The sequence below is a fragment of the Dipodomys merriami genome, unplaced genomic scaffold (assembly GCF_024711535.1).
Source record: "Dipodomys merriami isolate MVZ:Mamm:240054 unplaced genomic scaffold, mDipMer1.0.p SCAF_51, whole genome shotgun sequence".
NCBI classification, from domain to species: domain Eukaryota; kingdom Metazoa; phylum Chordata; class Mammalia; order Rodentia; family Heteromyidae; genus Dipodomys; species Dipodomys merriami.
The window spans coordinates 2,918,357-2,937,870 of NW_027206080.1; the positions used below are offsets into that span (position 1 = coordinate 2,918,357).

Genomic DNA, 19,514 nt, shown 5'->3' on the forward strand with positions numbered 1-19,514 from the left:
CAGGGTGGACTGAGGTCCACAGAGACTCCTCCCAGGCCTGCTTTGTCCAGAGAGCTGGCTCTTGGGAGGCTTATCTGTCCTGGGGCCAAGCAGAAGGTCCAGCAGAGAACGGCTGGACAACTATCCCCCGACCAGGGTGGCAGGGTATCGTGGGCAAGGACCACAGCCCATCCTGACTATGCCGGCACATCTGGGCAGAGGTCCCCTGGAGACTAGCCCCTCCTTCCCCTCTGTGTGTCTTTGCACATAGGAACCATGTAATCAATGTGCACCAATCCGACAGAGCCATCCTTGACAGGCTTCGAGCCAGGTCCTCCTCCCCTCACCCACATATCTACAGAGACCACCCAGACGCCACCCACACAGCCCGCCCACCCTGACCGGCCGGGGCTTCTCTGGGGCACACGGGGAGTGCCCCCCACCCCTGCCCCTGGCGCAGAGTGGATGGCTTTGATGCGTTTTGCTTGGTGCTCCCTGTGGTTTTATATTCTCTCCTGCAGTGATGGAAAGATAGAGATCACATCCTTGCTCCTCTTCTCCTGATGACATACAGCACTTGTTTGGTGAAAACACTGTAGACCAGCCACAAGAATCTTTTCTGGCTGACTGTTAGAGACGTTTCTTATTCTCCAACAACAGCAACAACGACCCACAAAAGCAAGCGTGCGTGCGGCTCTGCTGTGCCGCACATAGAGCCGTGTGGATGGCCGCGGCAGCCGACCTCACGGTTAGAAGTAGCAATGTTCCAGGGCCGTGACTAAGCAGCATGACGGAGCACATCGTTTTCTGGTCTGCGTGCAGGCTGTGCTCTGCGGCCCGGTGGGCGGCTGCGTAACTTGATGTCTGAAGCCGTGCGGTGGGGCTGTGGCTCCTGAGACCTCCCATGTTGAGCTGCTTGGAGGGCTGCTCTGGGTATCTGAGGAGCTCTAATCTGAGACTTCCAGTGGAGACTTCCTGTAGTTGGCAAAGAGTAGAGTTTTGGCTGGGCACTAGCAGCTCACAACTGTAGTCCTGGCTGCTCAGGAAGGTGAGATCTGGGGACTGAGGGTCAAAGCCAACCTGGGCAGGATAGTCTGTAAGACTCTTATCTCCAGTTAACCAGCAACAAGCTGGAAGTGGAGCTGTAATCAAGTGGTAGAGTGCTAGCCTTGAGCCTGAAATCTCAGGGACAGCGCCCAGGCCCTAATTTCAAGCCCTAGGACTGGCACATGTGCTCCCCAACCCCCCACGCACACACAAGAAAGAGTTTGGGGCCCTCCAAAAGGCCTAGGGTTTTCAGCACTCAGAGGAGGAGGAGAAAGGACTTACATGTAGTTGCTGTTCCCAGAGAACTCACACAGGAGAGCCCTGAGCCCAGAAGCAGGAGCACAGGTGCCAGCCCTCTTCTCTGGCTGAGTTCATTGCTGCTTCCCTCCCTTGGCACACTCCACCCCCCTCCCCCCACAGCTATTCCTTCTCTGCCATGGCTCACATTTACGTCTTCCCTGTAGCTCTCATTTGATTGTAGAATTGTCCGGTGCTTTAGAGATTTATTTGCCCAAAGGGGGAAGTGGAGGCAATCAGAGGTGTGCATGACTTGCCCGAGGACTCCGAGTCAGCCCTTGGCTAGTGGAGAGAGCATCTGGACTCTGACACCAAACCAGAGGCCTTGGTGCCACAGGGAACTCTACTAGGAGACTTGCGGTCCCCTCTCCAGACAGGTGGGGTCTGCCCCAAACAGCCTGGAGGAAGCACAGTGTGGGAGGACGTCCACCCGGATTCCTGGCAAGGAGGCCTTGGCTGTCTGGTGCTGGAGGGCACTCCAACAGGCTGACATGCCGGGGGCAGCCTGGGGGTCAGCAGGATCATGGGGGCTGCTGACTCAGAGAAAGGGCCGCGGGCAGAGACATCCTGAGAGGCCCCAGCAGCAGAGGTAGCCCTGGGGCCCTGCCGAAGGACACTAGCAAGGCGGACTTAAGGCCCACTCCTGCCTCTCACCAGCGGCGATCGCAGCCGGGCAGCCTGGGTCAAATGGCAGCTGCATCCCCTGGCCTTCCTAGCCCTGCCCACGAGGCTGTGGAGTGGGAACCTGGTGACGCCAGAAGATAAAGATGGCGAGCTGTTCACCCCAGGGGCTGGCCCACCAGGGACCGCAGGCTCCTGGAAGAGGGGAGAAGGAATAAGTCTGATCCCAGCAGTCAGGGGCAGTGTTAGTCTCCTCCCTTAAAAATCCTCAGTGCTGCTCAGACACTGCCTTGCGGATCACCCCTGCTAGAATCCTCTGGAGTCTCCCCGGTGTCAGGTGACCTCACAAGCTCTGAAATGTTAAGGTGGGCATGGAGGAGGTAAAGGAGAAGACCTCCTTCTTGTGTTAGTGATTTCTTGGGGCTCTCATTTTGCCTAGGTCTGTCTGCCTTGGACAGTGATCCATCTGCCTGTGTCTACCATAGGATTCCAGACGTGTACCACCCAACCTGGTTCATTGATTGAGATGGCGTCTCACTAACGTTCTGCCAGGGCCGGAAAGATCTCCCCACACCCACCTCCTGAGTAGCTAGAGCCACTGTGCCCAGACTCATACCAATCTCTTGCTGCTCTACAGTCACCCGACTGGGGTCTGAAAGATGCTTGTGAACACGGTGTTCTTTCCTGTGCAGACAGCTATTCCAAGCCCCTGGGGAGCTCGGCCAGAGAGGACTGTGAGGATGGGAACCTGGGGATCTGGGAACAATAGCATCTTCCAGGGCCCCCCTATAGCCCTCAGGATGCAGGCTGGAGGCTGAAGAAGAAAGCAGTGCACGTTGTCATCGTGGTCTGAGGGCTGTTTTGGGGGTGATGGTCTCTGATGCCCTTTTCCAGTCAGGGCCTTCACCGGGGCCTGCACTTGGCCACGCCCCATCAGAGCCTCATCTTCAGTTCTTCCCCTAGCTGGCTCCACACAACTCGAGGAGGGGGGTGGGGCTGTGTTTCACACCTACACTGAAAAGAATCTGGCAGTTCTCTGTCTGGGCCTGCGGTGGTGGCTGGCCACGCCCGGCCACAGAAGCTGAATCTCTCTGTGCGTTGATTTTGAGTGCAGCCTTAATGTCGGTGCATAATTATTTTTACCGTGCAGGTGAAGCCAGAAATTACACCGGGCCTCTTAATGACAGGGGAAACCCAGCACCAGAAATGAAAGGCCACGGAAGAACTGGACAGAGCACCTGTTTGCAAATTCTATTCCCGTCTCAGGTCTCTGGTGACTGGAAATTCATTTATCTGGCCCTGCCCTCACCGGACAGATCAGGTTTTGCTTTTTCTTGGTGTCTCAGGAAAGGCAAATCCCACCTGATCTTCTTGTCTGCCTGACAAACCTCATAGGAGATGGACTTTCATGTGTAAGAGAAGGGATTGCTGTTGTGTAAAAGAGCTGCTGGAGACCAAAGCCACAGGGGCCAAGTGACACTGGGGGGTGTGGGGGGGAGGCTGCCCCCCCAGTGCCATCACAGGCTGGGAGAAAACACCTTGGGTCCTATCTCTCTCTGTTTCTGTCTCAGTCTGTCTCTGCCTATCTCTGTCTGTCTGTCTCTGTCTGACTCTGTCTCAGTCTCTGTTTCTCCCCCACACCACCATCCCCCTCCAGCTACCAAGCCCAGGTCCTGTTTGCAGGGTACACAATGGTCCAGGGGAAGCTGTGATGACCTGGGGTCCCCTCTCCAGGGTCAGGGTTGGGGTAACTGTAGTCTCACAGCCTTCCCCAAAGGGGCCAATTATTATCCCTCCCCAGTGGGGCCCTGGAACAAACAGGGGGTTCTGGGCTCAGCCTGGCCTTCTCCCTGCCAGCCCAGACTGGGCCTGGAAAGGAGGAAGTGAGGAAGGTTGGGGAAGAGGGACTTCTGGGCTCCACTTTTCCCTCCTGACCTTGAGCCCAGTCCCTCCTGACAGCTCCACCCCTGTCTCCCTCCCTCCGCCTGGCAGAGAGGCTTTGCGGTGGCCACGGGGCCCTGTTTGGCTGACATTTCTCAGAGTGCTGAGGCCTCAGGACAGCTGGCCTTCATTGGGCTGCAGGAGCTGGGAGTCCGCACTGCTGCCTCCACTGTAGAATCAGGGAGGCTGTTCCCAAAGGCTGCCAAAGGCTGGCAGAGCCTGCCCAGAGAGCAGCCAGCTCCGCCTGGGGGTCACGGCTCGTCCCCTCCCAGGAGATGCTCCACTTTCCAAGCAGGTGGGAAATGAACCGGGTCAAAAATAGTAGAGCAGACTCCGCCAGCCAAGGCGCCCCCCCCCCCCCCGTCTACCTCCCCCCCAGTCTACCCCCCACATCCTGTGAGCTCCCCTCTCTGGGGCCCTCAGAGCCCGCCGTCTGAAGCTGGGGTTGTCAGTCCTCTCCACCGTGGCTGCCATGGCTTGGTGACCAGGAGGCACAGTGACCACCTTTTCCCTCCCCTCCTCTCCCCTCCTTTCCCCTCCCTCTTTCCTTCCCCACCCGGCCCACCTTCCAACCTCTTCCTTTTTATGCTTTATAGAACTGGTTTACTGGAGCTTTCTCAAAACTGTGGACACATTCCCAGTGGAAAGCATGACATTTTCCGTTTCACATTACACACTTGAATGTTTGTGGGCGGGGAGGGGCTGTGGGGGGAGGGCTCCTCTTCCCCCCTCCCCTCCACAGTCAGACCTCTGCCGTTGGCCTTGGCACTAGGTCTGTGCTCTCCTCTGGGGCTCTCCTCTGGGGCACATCTGGACAAGGCGTGCCTCTCCACTTTGTTGTGTTTTTTTTTTTTAACTTTCCTCCCCACTGCCATGGTAACGGCTGTGTGTTTGGTTGAGGAAAGGGGGAGGGGAGGCCAGGAGAAGAAAAGAAGCTCTGAGCGGCTGGAGGCCAGCCAGGGTAATCACGCCGAGAGCAGAGCCGAAATGAGGCCTCTGGCAGGCAGCCAAGTGACAAAGAACAAAGCTGTCAGTTCCTGATGTTGGCGGCAGAGCTGTTTGGCACCCTTCGATGGTTTCCCAGAACTCCCTGCCTTGGCCCGAGTCCACTCCCTCCAGGGCAGCAAGCAGGATTAGCACAGCTCCGGGTTGTTTTTCTCCCCTTGCTCCAACTGCTCAAGTGATGTCATCCTCAGCGACCTGGTGCCAGCAGGGTGGCTCTCCCTCCCCACCCCTGGCCCCCTTCCACCACCCCCCTACCCCTCCCCTTCCCTCCCTTCCTTTCCCTCCTCCCCCCTTATACACACACACACACACACACACACACACACACACACACCCCTCCACTCCCACTCACTTCCTGTAGCCCCTCCCTCGTTCCGACTAGCTTTAAATGCAGTGTTTTAGGAGACATTCTTCTCGTCCAGCTTTTCTGCTAAATTGAAAACACCCCCGGTGCTTGGACATTCAGCTGAATCAAGCCAGACGCTGTATTTTATTTTTATAACTGAATTCCGGTGAGATAAAAATCTCATTTTCCTTAGTAGACTGTAATCAGCACTGGTGGGGATGTGGTTTCAACCGCCCCAGCCCAGCTCCAGCTTCCTTCGGGCCCCATGAAGAGTGAACCCAGCTCCCGGTCAGACTTAGAGGGCCCTGGGCCCGACACACGGTGTCTGCTCACACCCATGTGCACACACGCACACACATGCACGCATGCATGCGAACACACCCTTGGGAAGTACTCAGCTACAAACACAAAGACCGCGCAGATGGGAGCAGCCCACGCTCAGAGCTCCCAAAGTAAAATAGGTGAATAAGTCAAAGCCAACGTGTGCTTCCGAAAGGGCTGGTTTGAACTAGCAGGCTAAGTAACCAGCCTTATGTAACTCCCGCCGGGCTCGTGAAAGGAGTCCAGGTTGGCTCCCAGGCCCCGCCCTCTGATTCATGAACTAGTTTTCTGATTCATGAATCACTTGGAGCCATCAAGGGAAAACTGAGTTGTATTGATCTCATTTCCATTGAAATGGGCTCAGTAGGCTTGTGCTGGCTGTGGGCCGCCTTCTAGGGCCAGGTGCTGAAGCCTTGCTGCTTCCCAGGCACGTGTCCCAACCCTGGTTGGAGGCAGAACCCCTGGGCAGAGCTCTGGGCTGAGCACATTGAGCTCATTGAGTGGGCACAGCACACACAGCTTTCTGTCACAGGTGCTCGGCAGCTCACCACCATCTTCCCTGAAAAGCTCAGTTGCTGGCCTTCAGTGCTGTCCATTCACTTTTTTCCCCCTTCTAGTATTGGGGTTTGAACTCAGGCCTTGTACCGGCTCCATAGGTATCACTTGAGCCACATACCTAGACCCTTTGTGCTCTGGCTACTTTGCAAATACAGTCTTGCTTTGTTCAGGCCAGTGTGGACAGTGATCCTCCCATGTATGTTTCCCTTAGTGGATGGGATGGCAGGCATGAGCTACCACACCCAACCAGTTGGTTGGAAAAACACCTGGCTGGCCTGGAGCCTGAATCCCCCTCATCTCTGTTTCCTGAGTAGCTAGGATTACAGGTACGAACTACTGCACCCAACTTGTACTCGCTTTTTAATGAAATCTCTTCAGACCCATGCCAGTACCACATGTCCTGACTCCCTAAGGGCTGCCTGAGCAGGCCTTTCCCTTCACAGCCCGCTGGAGAGCTTTGGGGGTTATTAGGCCCTCTTCAGGAAAGATGGGGAGAGCAGGGTAAGAGGTCCAGTTGAGATCCACCTGCCTGTGTGAGGCAGGTTGACCCCCAGATGACTGTTTTCACATGACACAAGGCTCCCGGCTCCCACAGAGCCCAGTGAAATGATGCTTGTCCACTGCAGGGAAGCCAAATAGAGCCTGTGTCATAGCCGTAGGCCCCGAAGTGGGACTGCACTGCCTACCAAGGACCCCTCTTCCCTCCATTCTTCCTTCCACCCACTTGGGCTCCCTACCCCCCTCCAACATTGTCCCTTGTCCAGCCCAGCCTGCCTGGCTAAGCCCATCTGGGTAGGCCTTGATCTACAGCCTGCCAGTCGCTCTTGTGCAGTTTCTTCTACCTCTCCCTCCCACCTGACTCCCCGAGGGGAGATTGTGAGAACAGTCGACTAGACACTTGCTTTTCCAGAAACCTCTACAAGAGCTGGCTATTGGCAGCAGAAGATTCCACCCCCATCCACATGGCCTGGGCTTTGGGCATGGAGGATGGAGCCTCATCCGTTTTCCCCAGGCTCTCAGTCTCGCCACAGTGCATTCCCTTGGCAAGGCTGCAATAAGGTCACCTTACTCCCGTTTATTACCCAGGTGCCCAGAGAACTTGGGAGCGGCCCACAGATAGAGGAAGGGAGATGTGGAGAGTGTGAATTCCAGTCAGCACAGGCAGGGAGAGAGGCTTGGCTGTGCCAAGGTGCCTTTTACTTCTAAGCACAGCGTCCTCGGGCCCCTGTGCCCAGCCAGGCTCGCTGGTCCACAAAGGGTTACCACCCCCGCGGGCCGCCCATCGGGCCATCAGACCATCAGAGCAGCGGGAGCGGCTAGCTGGTCTTCTGCAGTGCCTCCTTTGATGTGTTCCAGCGCAGCCCCAGCGTTCTGCGGCCAACCTGAACTACGGGGACAGTTTTATGTAACACCCACCAGGGCCAGGCTTCTCAGAGCTGCAAGTGTGCTGTTTCCAGAATTCCCCGGAAGGCTGGCAGCACATCAAAACCTCTGTTTCATAACAGACTAGAAATAGGATTTTCTAATAACACGCCGAGCCCCAGACTTCTTGTGTGGGGACGGGGACTTTTACGGATTGTTAATTGTTAGAGAAACGGAGCCCCCACCCCCAACCTGAACCAACCCCCCTGCTCTGAGGGCAGGAAGGAGAGGGGAGTCGGAACACTGTGTGGTTTTCAAGTCCATGGTTTTGCTAGCTTGTGACCCAGCGCCCTTTGCAAAGAATCTGCTAGATAATCTCAAACATATTGAGGATCTTACTCATGCTTTAAAAAAAGCGCAAGCAAGAACTACCTTCCGCCTCCATTCATGGCAAACGTGGTTTCCTCTTATTTTGGTGCCAGACACACTGGCAGTTTGGGACTGAACCCCTGTTTCCCTTTGGGGCTGGGGGGCTTCCTGTGTGATGAGCTCAGTGTTGGGGACCCACAGACCTGCCCGCTCATTTACACACACCCCATGGAGTTGGGGGGGGTGCGGCAGGTTTTCCCTGCAGTGTCCCTCTCCTAGCAGCGTGCCCTCCTCCTCTGGCCCTGGCTTGGAAGAGGGCAGAGCAGGGAGTACCTTGCCAAAGGCCATCCACAGGCTGTTTATCCAGGTGTCCTGGGTGCCAAACCCTTGGAGCCGAGCGGGCTTGGACACCTTGTCTCTATGGGCAGCTGCCCTCCTTCCCCTCCGCCTCGCACCATGCCCCCAGGGTGCCGCTTCACCATCAAAGAAGTCCTTGTCACTGCCTGTCCCAGGGGTGCTGGCAAGCAGCTGGCCAAAGCCATGGTGACACGTCACCACGTCACCACCGAGGGCAGGGACTGGGGCCAGCCCATGTGACCACGCCACGGCTGCCGCCCAGCAACCCAGAGCCATTGCAGAGGAGGCAGTACTTTGTGCTCTCCCCACCACCCCATGTCCCTGACATTGTCCCTAAGGCCACCTCTGAGCTGCCTGGGCCCCCAGCGGTGGGTGGGGGGGGGAGGGAGGCGCTCCTCTCCCTCAGCTCTTCCCAGCACTGCCGCGCCTGCCTGCGTTCATTTCCCTTCTTGGAGCCCAGCCGCCTTCCTCACCCCATCTCAGACAATTCTGTTTTGTAAACCTCTTCCCTCTGGCTGTGGCCTTTGCCACACCCCCGGCTCAGCTTGGGCCTTGTGGGCCGGTCTTCACTGGCTTATTTCCTCCACAGCTGGTCACATCCTTTCTCCCATCTCACTGCTGGCAGAAACACGTAGTCATTTAATTGCATACAATTTTACCTGTTGGCTCTTTTCCTGCTTTCTGGGTTATCAATGATACAAAGGACAAAAAAAAAAAAAAAGACCCACTCCTGTCCTCTCCTCCAGCCCCCATCTCCTGCCCCCAGCCAGCCCCACCGAATACCAACTCCATGGAACAGGCAGAGGGAGGGGCTCCCTTTCCCCTCCCTCCTTTCCCCATACCTCAGCCCTCTGCAGGCTGATATTGAATAGCCTTGAGATCCATTTAGTGTCTGGACACCTGGTTACTATGGAGATGGTTGTCATAAAGCACACCAATCTTCAGATATAAAGCCGATTCCCAAGGTGCACAATCTGACACATCAGCTCAGAGAAACCGCCCCAGACTTACTCTGCCCTTTGTTGACAGGGTACCTCTGCCTTTCAAATTCCACCTGGGTGACCTTCTCCGAGCAGGGCCCGCACAGTCCATTGGCAGTTAATATTTTGCCAGGGATAAGCAAAGGCTGTGCCAAATGCTGGGTGCCCCCCGCCCCCCGCCCCCCGCCCCCCACCCCGCCCCATGTCAGGTCATCCCTCACTGGCGCAGTCTGTTCTTGCTGGCCCGCCTGCCATCGATCCACCAGAACAGCCAGCCAGTACCTGCCCTGCCAGGCTGCCAGGTCAGGTGGCCAGGCCAGAGTGGCAGGTGTCAGCAGAGACGGCGGGCTGCCAGACTGGCAGGGCAGAGATGCAGGGGTCTTGGGGACCAATCACAGGCCTCGGTCAGGCTTGTGTCGGGCCTAATGGGTCAGCAGAGGATGTTTATAGGAGTGGGCTGGTGTGTGCTAACCCCATGCCCGCATCTCTACCCAGTTGTCAAGGCTGACGTTTCCCCTGTGGTCCTGACCACGTGCAGAAGCACGTGTCTGGGGCACACAGTGGGACTGCTTGGCCCTGGCAGGCTGAGGGAGGGACAGGGCAGGGGTAGGGCAGGCTTATTGTGCGATACACAGAGGCTAGAGACAGCCCTGATGTTTGTTTGGGTTATGGGGTGAAGGAATAGCTTGCTGCTCAGATTTCTAGCTATGCTGCTGGCTGAGTACACTTGGGGTAGGAAAGTGGCTGGAGAAAACCCAGCCCAGGACTCAGTTCCATTATGAATGCGGGCAAGGTCCACTTCCAGAAAGACTCTGGGCAAACGCTCTAGCCAGAGTGTGAGCTCTTGTTTCTGGAAGCCTCACTGACACCTGAGGTTCAGGCCAACCTTTGTGTTCACCCTCCTTCCTTCCCTCCCTCCTTCTCTCCTTCTTTCCTCCCTTGTTTCCTCCTTTCCTCCTTCACTTTCTTCCTTCATCCCTCCTTCCCTCCCTTTTTTCCTCCCTTCCTTCTTTCCTCCCTCCCTTCTTCTCTCCCTCCCTCCCTTCCTTTCTCAGACATTTGAATTTGAAAACATGGGACAGAACCTAGTGACTGGTGTGGTGGTTCATTACCCCAAGACTCAGTCTAAGTTTGCATGTGTATTATTATTCTCATTATTCTTGAGAGGGAGATGCGAATTTCCATTTCATGCCCCCAAAGGCTTTTCAACTTCTTCTTTGCTCTAGTCAATCTTGTAAGGTTGTTACTCACAGAGGAGACAAATGCCCGAGCCAGAGCCAGGGATGATGTGACAGTAACTCAGACATTCATCAGTATGTGGGATTTCAAATGACACAAGGCACTTGGTCACTAACCCCTTACATACTAGATGGTTGTGGACAAGGGCATCCTGGTCCTTGGGAATGTGGCTTAAAGAGTGGAGCACTTGCTCAGCAAGTGCAGTGTCCCAAGTACTGCGAAAATAGTAACAACAACAACAACAATATGTCAATAATGCTGTGCAGGTCTCATTTACAAACTCTTCTCATAGTTCTACCGAATGGCCCTGGGCTGCTGTGCTTTTTGAGCTCTCGTTTGCATAGTTTCAGTTTCTTCAAAAGAGCTCTGACCCCTCCCTCGTCAATGCCTGTCCTCAGCCTTTCCCCTGTCCCTGCCTCTGGTCTGCATTTTTCTCATGTAAGGTAATTTTTTTAAAGCAGTTTAAAAGCTCAGCTCATTCAGAGACATTAGGTTTCCAACTCCCTGCTTGTTCCTTAACGGTCGACTTTCTCTTCTCCCACATTCCTCCCCCTGAACAAAACATGTTTATAAAAACACGCCCTCTTCCCCTTTGCTCCTTTGGCTGGCATGACATCATTCTGCCTTTTCTTTTCTTTTCTTTTCTTTTTTAAATTCCCTAGCCCTTGTGTTTTTCCTGAACCGATTCCCTTCATCCTGGTGTCTGTTTCCTCCTTCCCTGGTCCCCAGTTCTTTGTCAAGTTCAAGATCCAGTTGCTCTTTTGATTTCTTTTCCTGGTGGAGCTAAAAGCACACAGTGCACAAGGTATTTTCTGTCCTGTTCTCATGGATCCTGTAGTTTTCTCCCAGCAATTACGACCTCCTTCTTGTTACCCTTCTCCCAAGACGACAGCGCCCAGCCTGGCAAAGGAGACAAAGATGGAAGAGAACTTGACTTAGCTTCTCTGCCTTTTGTTTCAGAATGCAGGATTTCCTTATAGTTTGTTTGGCCTTAAAAAAAAAGTTTATTTACCAATCCTAAGAAGTGCCAGATTCACAACCAAGAAGAATAAAGGCCAAGTTTCTGTGTGGCTGAAAATACTCTTCATTTCAGGCCAATTTGATGTTCTGGGCCAGCTCAGGGGCCAATTTCATTGTTGTATGTTCTGCTCTGATGTTTGCCAAGAGCGCGGCTGGGAAAACAGACTCAGACCACAGCTCTCTGTGCTTCTTGCACACAAGAGACCAGGGCTGGAAACTCAGGCTCCAATAATGTCTTAGGGTGGGTGGAGTGGTGGTTGCTTTTCAAAACCAATCTTGCCCAGCGCTGGTGGCTCACCCCTGTAATCCTTACTACTCAGGAGGCTAAGACCCAGAGATCACAGTTCAAAGCCAGCCCAAGTAGAAAAGCCCGTGAGACTCTTATCTCTAATTAACCAGTGAAAAGCCAGAAGTAGAGCTGTGGTTCAAGGGGTAGAGCACCAGCCTTGAGTAAAAAACCCAAGGATGATCACGAGGCCCAGTTCAAGTCCCAGCACCAGCATACATACACTCCCACATACACACACCAGAAACAAAAACCATAACAAGGTCTTATTTATATATTGAGTTCATACTAGTCACTTATTTATCATAAACTCTCACCTTAATTAAAAGTTGTGATGTGATTTTTTAAAATGTCATCAACCATGTTTAACCCTTACATTCCTCTCTATATTCGTTTATATATAATCTCAGGGTTCATACACATCCTCCAGTCAAGGCCTGAGGTCTTTTTGAGAGAGACTATGTGAGAGAGAAAAACATAGTCAGGGCTGTGAAACATTGGTGTGCTGCAGTTTTAGTCCATTTCCGGTGATCACTCTGGGGCTCACTGTGCCATCCTTGCCCAGAACTGAGGAAACCCAGGGACACAGACAGATGTGTGGAGAGCTTGTGGGCTTACATGGGGCAGAAGGGAGGCTCAGCCCTCGGCCCCCATCACAGAGCCCTGCGGCCAGGCCCCAGGACGGTGACACATGGTGCTGTCCTCAGAGCTCGGAGCCAGCAGCTTCCTGGGAGCCGTTGGGGAGCTCAGATCTGGACAGGCCCCAGCCCAGATGACTTCTACAAAGTCCATCATCCAGATTTGTTCCTCGTGCATTAAGACAGGGCGTCTGGAAGTTTCCCTTAAAAACTTCTCCTCCTGGAAATACCAGTCCCTCTGCCTGCAGCCCCCTTACCGCCCCCCCCATTCCATCAGATGCTGCCTTCTTGTGAGGACCCTCCTGGTACCTGTTACGATGGGTTTCATTTGGTTCTGTGTCCAGAGCGCTCCCGTTAGTGCTCCCTCTGCTGTGGGTGGGTGTCCGTGGCGTGGCTTGCGGGAGCCGTGGGAGCAAAGGAGGGGGCTCGGCTGGAAGGAAGCTCTGTCCAGGATGTGCTTTTTCTCTATTCCTATAGGTGCCCAGCGGTCTTCCCTGGGCATAGGGACGCTGCCTTGTTTGTCCCGATGTTCCTGTCCTGAATTGACTGTCCTCTGGAGGTGCTCAGGGGCTCACTGGATGACTAGGGTGGCACAGCCTGCTGACAGAGGGCCAGTGTCCACCCAGCCTGGCCACCTCCCCTGAGGTCTCCACCTCCCACTTCCTGTCCATCTCCCTGCAGTGCTGGGGGTTCTGAGGCCCCGTCTCTGTTCCTTTATGGGAGCTGCGGCTGCTTCTGCTCCACGCAGGGCCGGGCATCACGCCTGGGCCCCAGGACCCCACATCCTCCACACGTAGCCTCCCTCCCCTCTTTGGGGATTCTGGGAAGCGTCTAATGCATTCTTCCTCATTTGCAAAGATTCCCAGTGCATCTTTCTAATATCGCAGCTATTTCCATCCTATTTTATTCTTGATTCATCATCTTGAAGCGCAGCCCGGTGGGTCTGAGGAACGATAAGAAAGAAGCAGGGCTGTGGGACAGTGAGGAAGATTGCTTCGGCTGTAAATCTTCAGGTCAAATTATCTTTGTGAACTAAATGATACCTGAATTTTATTCAAGTAAGGAGCTGGGCAATCGACTGTGATTTAAAATCATCACTGTTAGATACTTCAAACGTACCAAATTAGGCGCTCTCTCTCTCTCTCTCTCTCTCTCTCTCTCTCTCTCTCTCTCTCTCTCTCTCTCTCTCTCTCTCTCTTTCTCTCTCTCTGCAATAACCCGGAGAATATATGCAAACTGAAGTTATATTGTTTCATCTGAAGCCATCAAGCTGAGTAATTGAGCTGCAGGTGTGTCCTGTGCTGTGTGATGCTGAGATTATATGCCATTATTTACCACCAAATGTACACAGAATCACAGTGGGCTTCAAGTACTTAGTATAGATTAGATAAGTACAAATTCTAAAAATAGCTAATACTCAGTGGATTTTCCATGACTTTGTTGTTTGTTTTTCAGGTTTTCTTTTTGGTACTGGTCTGGGTTTAAACTCAGAGCCAGAGAACTGTCTCTTCACTTTTTGCTCAAGGCCAGCACTCTACCACTTGAGCCACAGCTCCACTTCCCATTCTCTGGTGTTTAACTGGAGATAAGAGTCTCACAGACTTTCCTGCCCAGGCTGGCTTTGAACCATAATCCTCAGATCTCAGCCTCCAGAGCAGCTAGGATTCTAAGCAGGAGACACCAGCACCAGCACCAGCTAAGACTCTGTTTTTGAAAGAAGGAAGAAGATGCCAAGAGGAGGGGTGGGGGGTGAGCCCCCTGCAGTGCATTTATTGCCCAGCCCTAACTGCAGAGCAGGACCTGGCGTGTTCCTGCAGTTTCTTTCCTTCTCTTTCTTCCAAGATGGCACATTCCTCTGCTCCTGGCTCTGCTGTGTGTGGCCTGAAAACCTTGACCTGCCAGCAGAGCCCAATCTCTCATGTTCCCCAGGTGCCCCCTATGTGACAGGTTAGGACTACCCCAACCCACACACCTATCCTATACCTGGCTGGGGCCTCGAGCTACAGAGCTCATGACTTTCTCCTCTTTGAGCTTTTTCTTTTTCTTTTCTTTTTTTTTTTTTTTTTTTTGTCGGTCGTGGGGCTTGAACTCTAGGCCTGGGCGCTGTTCCTCAGCTCCTCAGCTCAAGGCTAGCGCTCTACCACTTGAGCCGCAGCACCACTTCCAGTTTTCTGGTGGTTTATTGGAGATAAGAGTTCCACAGACTTGGGGCTGGGAAGGTAGCTCAGTGGTAGAGCGCTTGCCTTGCATGCCTGAGGCTCTGGGTTCGATTCCTCAGCACCACATAAGAAAAAAGAAAAAAGCCGGAAGTGGCACTGTGGCTCAAGTGGTAGAGCGCTAGCCTTGAGCTGAAGAGCTGAGGGACAGTGCCCAGGCCCAGAGTTCAGGCCCCACGACCGGACCCCCCCCCAAAAAAAAACCAAAAACAAAACAAGAGTTCCACAGACTTTCCTGCCCGGGCTGGCTTTGAACCATGATCCTCAGATCTCAGCCTCCTGAATAGCTAGGATTACAGGCGTGAGCCACCGGCACCCAGCTTCTTCGTGCTTTTTCTCAGAGGTCCTGACAAGCCCCCTGCCGTGGTGTAATCCCATCCGAGCTGTGTCCCTGTAGTCACCCAGCTCCCTGAGAGACAGGAAGCAGTAGGGCTGAAGCAGGGCTCACCCCACACCAGCCAGTCACTCAGCTTGAGGTAAAACAGCTGCTTGTGGGACATCTTGGAAGGTTCTAGAAGCACCCACCTAACCAGCTAATGTAGACAGCTCACTGCCCGCCTCCGGGCGATTCACTTCTCTTTGCCGATTCTTGACTCTCAAGGTGGACCAGTGTCTTTGCCCTGAGCTCCTAATTGCCATGGGCCTGTTTGTGTCCCAGCCAACCTAGACCCCAGCACAAGCCTGGCAGAGAGCGGCAGGGGCTATGAGGAGCCACCCGCCCTTCCACTGTCAAGACTCCCGTGAGTTCCACCGCGTCCCATGGCCTCGGTCCTGCCCTTGGCGGGCCCACCGGAGGTCAGGGAGCTCTCTGTGGGGCCATGTCCTCAGGTCTTGAGTTCCATGCCTCTCTGGAAACTCTCCTCAACTCTGGCCACCAGCAGATTCATTTCCAGGGCTTTGAAGTAATACCTGTGCTCAGACCACACCCCAGACCTATTAAGTAAGGTCTCGGTGGGGGTGGCCTGGCTGGGATGCTTTTGAAAAAATCCCTGGGCGATTCTAATGTGCAGCCTGGGTTCTGGGTCGATCGCCATCATGCCCGATCATGGTGAGCACAGGGCTGAGAAAGCGCTCAGGACGTGGGAGGCAGGGCTCTGTGCCAGCCTCACATGCCGAACGGGCTTCAGGCAGGTATGAAAGAACGCGCGCCTGACACTGACTTTCTTAGACAGATCGTGACTATTTTGGGCCTTTGACGAAGGCAGGCCACACAGTCTTTCTCCAACTGCTGTCTGGGTTGGAGAAAAACCCAGAAGCAGCTGTGTCCAGCATGGTCTGTTCAGGCCTGTCCCCTTTCTTTGTCCACACAGATGTCCTCATGGCTGTCATCCCCCTCTCGGTAAGGATCGCCAGTGAATCCCATGACCAAGGTGTGGTGAGTCCTACCTATGTCTCTGTTTTCCTCGGAGTTTGAAAATCCACAGTCTTCTAGCCCATCTCCCTACCCCCCACCCCACCCCACTCAAGTCAGAAAAACAATCAGAAAATACAAACACGTCTCTCTGCATTGCTTTTCCCACTGGAACTTCCTGACTTTATGGTCCATGACAAAATACCTGAGGCTAAGTCCTCAGTAAAGAATCTGACTAAGCTCCAAGTGCGGGGTGGGGGGGGCGGAGGGGGAGGCTGGCCGCTTCCTGGCGATGTTGGAATGCAGCACCCAGTGTCACAGCAGGCATGGGTTCTAGGGGAAGGAGCTACACGAAGAGGCAGAAAACCAGACCATGGACAGTCTTTTACAATACTATTTTGAGAACTAACCAGGGTCCCAAGAGGAAGGGCACATAGCCGGAAGTCTGTCCACTTTCTCTGGAGGTGGAAGAGTTCAGTCTCACATTGCTGGAAGCTGACTTGGGCCTTTCACCATGCTTTGTCTCTGCGTGGGAACTCCAACCTCACCATTGCCCTGTGGGACTGCTCCCTCAGGCTTAGAGAGAGGAGCAGAGGGTTGGCTCTGTGCTGAGGTCCGTGGAACTTGACAATTAGCCAGATGAATAGTCAAGCGCGACTCATGGGTAGAGGCTGCTCACCACTACTGAACTGGAGACCCGAGAAGGCTATTTATTTATGTATTTATTTGCAGCCCTGGGATTCGAACTCAGAGTCTGGCATTTACCAGGCAGGTGTTTAACTCTTGAGCCACACCCTTTTCATGTTCATTATTTTTCAAATAAGTGCTTGCTTTTTGCCTGGGACAGACTGGACTTTGATCCTCCTATTTATAGCTGGGAAGAGAGGCAGGAGCCACTGTGCCTGGCTCTCTTCATGGATTGAGATGGGGTCTTGTGAACGTTTTTCCCCTCAGGTTATCCTCCAGCTCTGTACCTCCTAATTACAGGCAGGTACCCACCCCCATCCCACCTCCTCACCTCTTTGGGGGAAGATTCTTACTGGTGACTTTATTGCCTTTAGACTTCTATGTTTACTCTTTCCATATATTTCCATATATATTTCTTTCAGACAGTGCTTCCTAGAAATACTTATAAATCATTCATTAGTAATTAGTAATTAACCAGACTGCTAGGCTGTAGCCCAGGCCAAAGGAATCAAACTCTCACTGACTTCTCAGAGTGAACGATCTCTTCCTTCTTTCCCTAGTCTTCTGCCAAGACTGAGACCATTGGAATTAGTTCCACACCAGCCTTGGAAATAGATAGTCTGGGAGGCTGGATGTCTGCTTCATGTGTGCCAATGTATTGCACATGCTGGAGCCTGGGTTTGGGACCTGCTGTAGTGGCCCAGGTCTCTAGAACATGCCAGCCTCCTGCCTACCCTTCATCAGCCATGGCTTCTCTGTGCCCCAGGTCCCTGGGTGACTGAGCTGAAGGCAGTGCTCCAAGTTCCTTTTAAGCCACGACTGGCCAGCCCCTCGTCCGGCAGGTATTCCTGGGTCCCGTGAGCCAATCACTCATCAGGTATTTGTTTCAGGGCAGTTTCTATGTAAGAAATGTGCTCCACAAATTAGGAAAAAGGGAGCCAAGGAGAAGGAAGCATAATAGACATTGTTTATTTCAGTCATGGGGCCTGAACTCTGGCCTGGGCACTGTCTCTCAGCTCTTCAGCTCAAGGCTAGCACTCAACCACTTGAGCTACAGTGCCACTTCCGGCTTTTTCTGTGTATATGGTACTAAGGAATGGAACCCAGGGCTTCATGCATGCGAGGCAAGTAGTGTACCACTGAGCCACCTTCCCAGCCCGACATTTTTTTTTTAACCCAAGAGGTGAAACTGTGTTTATCCATTATGATTATACACATGGGAAAGCACCAGATGGGTACCGGGATGGACCCCTTCAGGGACGTGTTGGTGGGCTTCCCAGGTACAAGGTGAAGGTTCCTAAACTCTACTGGAATTGGTATAACAGGTGTTAGTGTTACCACTATTAGAGCAGCCACCACAGCCATTGCCCCTGACGACTGCCTGCAGCCGTTCGTCCAGTCCCCATTCCCACTGTCCCCCTTGTGCAGCCTGGGGAGGCTGAGCCTCTTGCAGAAGCCCCACCCCTGACCCTTCCCCCAGCATCCTCCTGGGCAGGGGAGTGGGAATGATGATCCCAGCCCTGCCCCTCAAGGGCCTCCAGATACCACCCCCATGAGGACTGTTCATGCCAACCAGGCTGTGTGCTAAGTGGGCAGAGGTAGGGGCAAAGAGTGCCAGGCAGCGGTGTGCAGGGAGAGCTGGGAGTCTGCCCGTAGCCCCGTGGGGCTACTGGGCCTGTCCAGTGCTCCCTGAGACAGAGGCGTTCCCATCAGCACACGCGCTTCTGGCTCCCCCCTGCAGTGACCTCCCACCTAAACTGCTTTTATCTGGCAGCCCATGACTCCAGCTCTAGCCACATCCTGGTGCCCTGTGCAGCACGCAGGGGCCTCCATCTCAGCCACCTGCAGAACGGGCCCACCATGGCTGGCTCTCCTCAGTCACAGCCAGCGGGTGGCCTCTGTGAGCATCGTCCGCAGCTCCTCCCCTCAAGGGCGCCACTGTGCAGGTACACAAGCAAACCTCTCCTTGTGTGCGCCCTCTCCCTGCCTGGCCCACGTCGGACCCCATTTCATATCTCCCTCTTCTTTTTCCCTAGCACCGTGGGGCTCTTGGAGCTTCCTAGAACTTTCCTCTTGCCCAAGGGCCTTTGCACAAACCATTCCCTGCCTTCCCCTGGAATTCCCACTTCTCCAGGCGGAAGCTTATGTGTTACCTCCTCAGAAGTGCCTCCATATGTCCCTGCCTCAAAGTGCTCACTATTGTCCCACCAGGGTATGGTTAGTGTTGTCAGTCTATCCAGCCCCACATTTGGGCTGGTGGTTTGGCTCGAGTGGTCAACAAAAGCCACTGGCTACTCACAGCTCTGAGAAGTCTGCAGCGAAGGGTCTGCCTCACAGGCAGCCTCTTCCTACTGTGAGCTCACGTGGAGCAAGAGGGAAAGGGCTGCAGGGTTGATGGCCAGAAAGGCACGAATCCCACACTCAAGCCTCCAGCCGCATGCCCTAACCATTTCAAAAGGCCCTACCTTCCGTCACCATGCGTGACGTGGAGTGGATATGGACAGGAATGGCGGGCTCCAGCACTCAGACACAGCTGTTAGTCCTTGCTTTTCTTCCTTGGTTCAACCATTTCCACCTCGTATCCAGGGCCAGTGACCACCACATCAGAGCAAATATGTTTTGAATACACGAGGAAGCGTTAGATATGACGTTGCTGTTATTTGCCTGTGCTTGTTCTCTGCACTCTTGGACCGGGGACTCTGTGTTATTTGTCTCTATGACTTCAACGTATGTATTTTGGCCTGGCCTTGAATGCAAATATTTGCAGACTTGCCGAGAACTGGATCCACGGTTGGAATGAACTCTGAAGAGGGCGTCTGCGGTACCTGGCCACTTCAAGCATAGCCTCTGGAGTGGAGCCCGGGGCCAGGTTCAAGGGTGCTTCCTGGATGTTG

General features: G+C 53.9%; 1 long non-coding RNA gene across 1 annotated transcript; it reads right to left on the reverse strand.

The window, feature by feature from the left end:
• Window positions 1-11,076: 11,076 nt before the first annotated feature.
• On the reverse strand, window positions 11,077-19,263 carry LOC138810819 (uncharacterized). The gene is made up of 3 exons (XR_011367246.1): window positions 19,086-19,263; window positions 12,046-13,309; window positions 11,077-11,322 (listed from the first exon to the last, which is right to left on the reverse strand). It is a non-coding gene; the product is annotated as an uncharacterized lncRNA (long non-coding RNA).
• Between the last annotated feature and the right edge of the window lie 251 nt (window positions 19,264-19,514).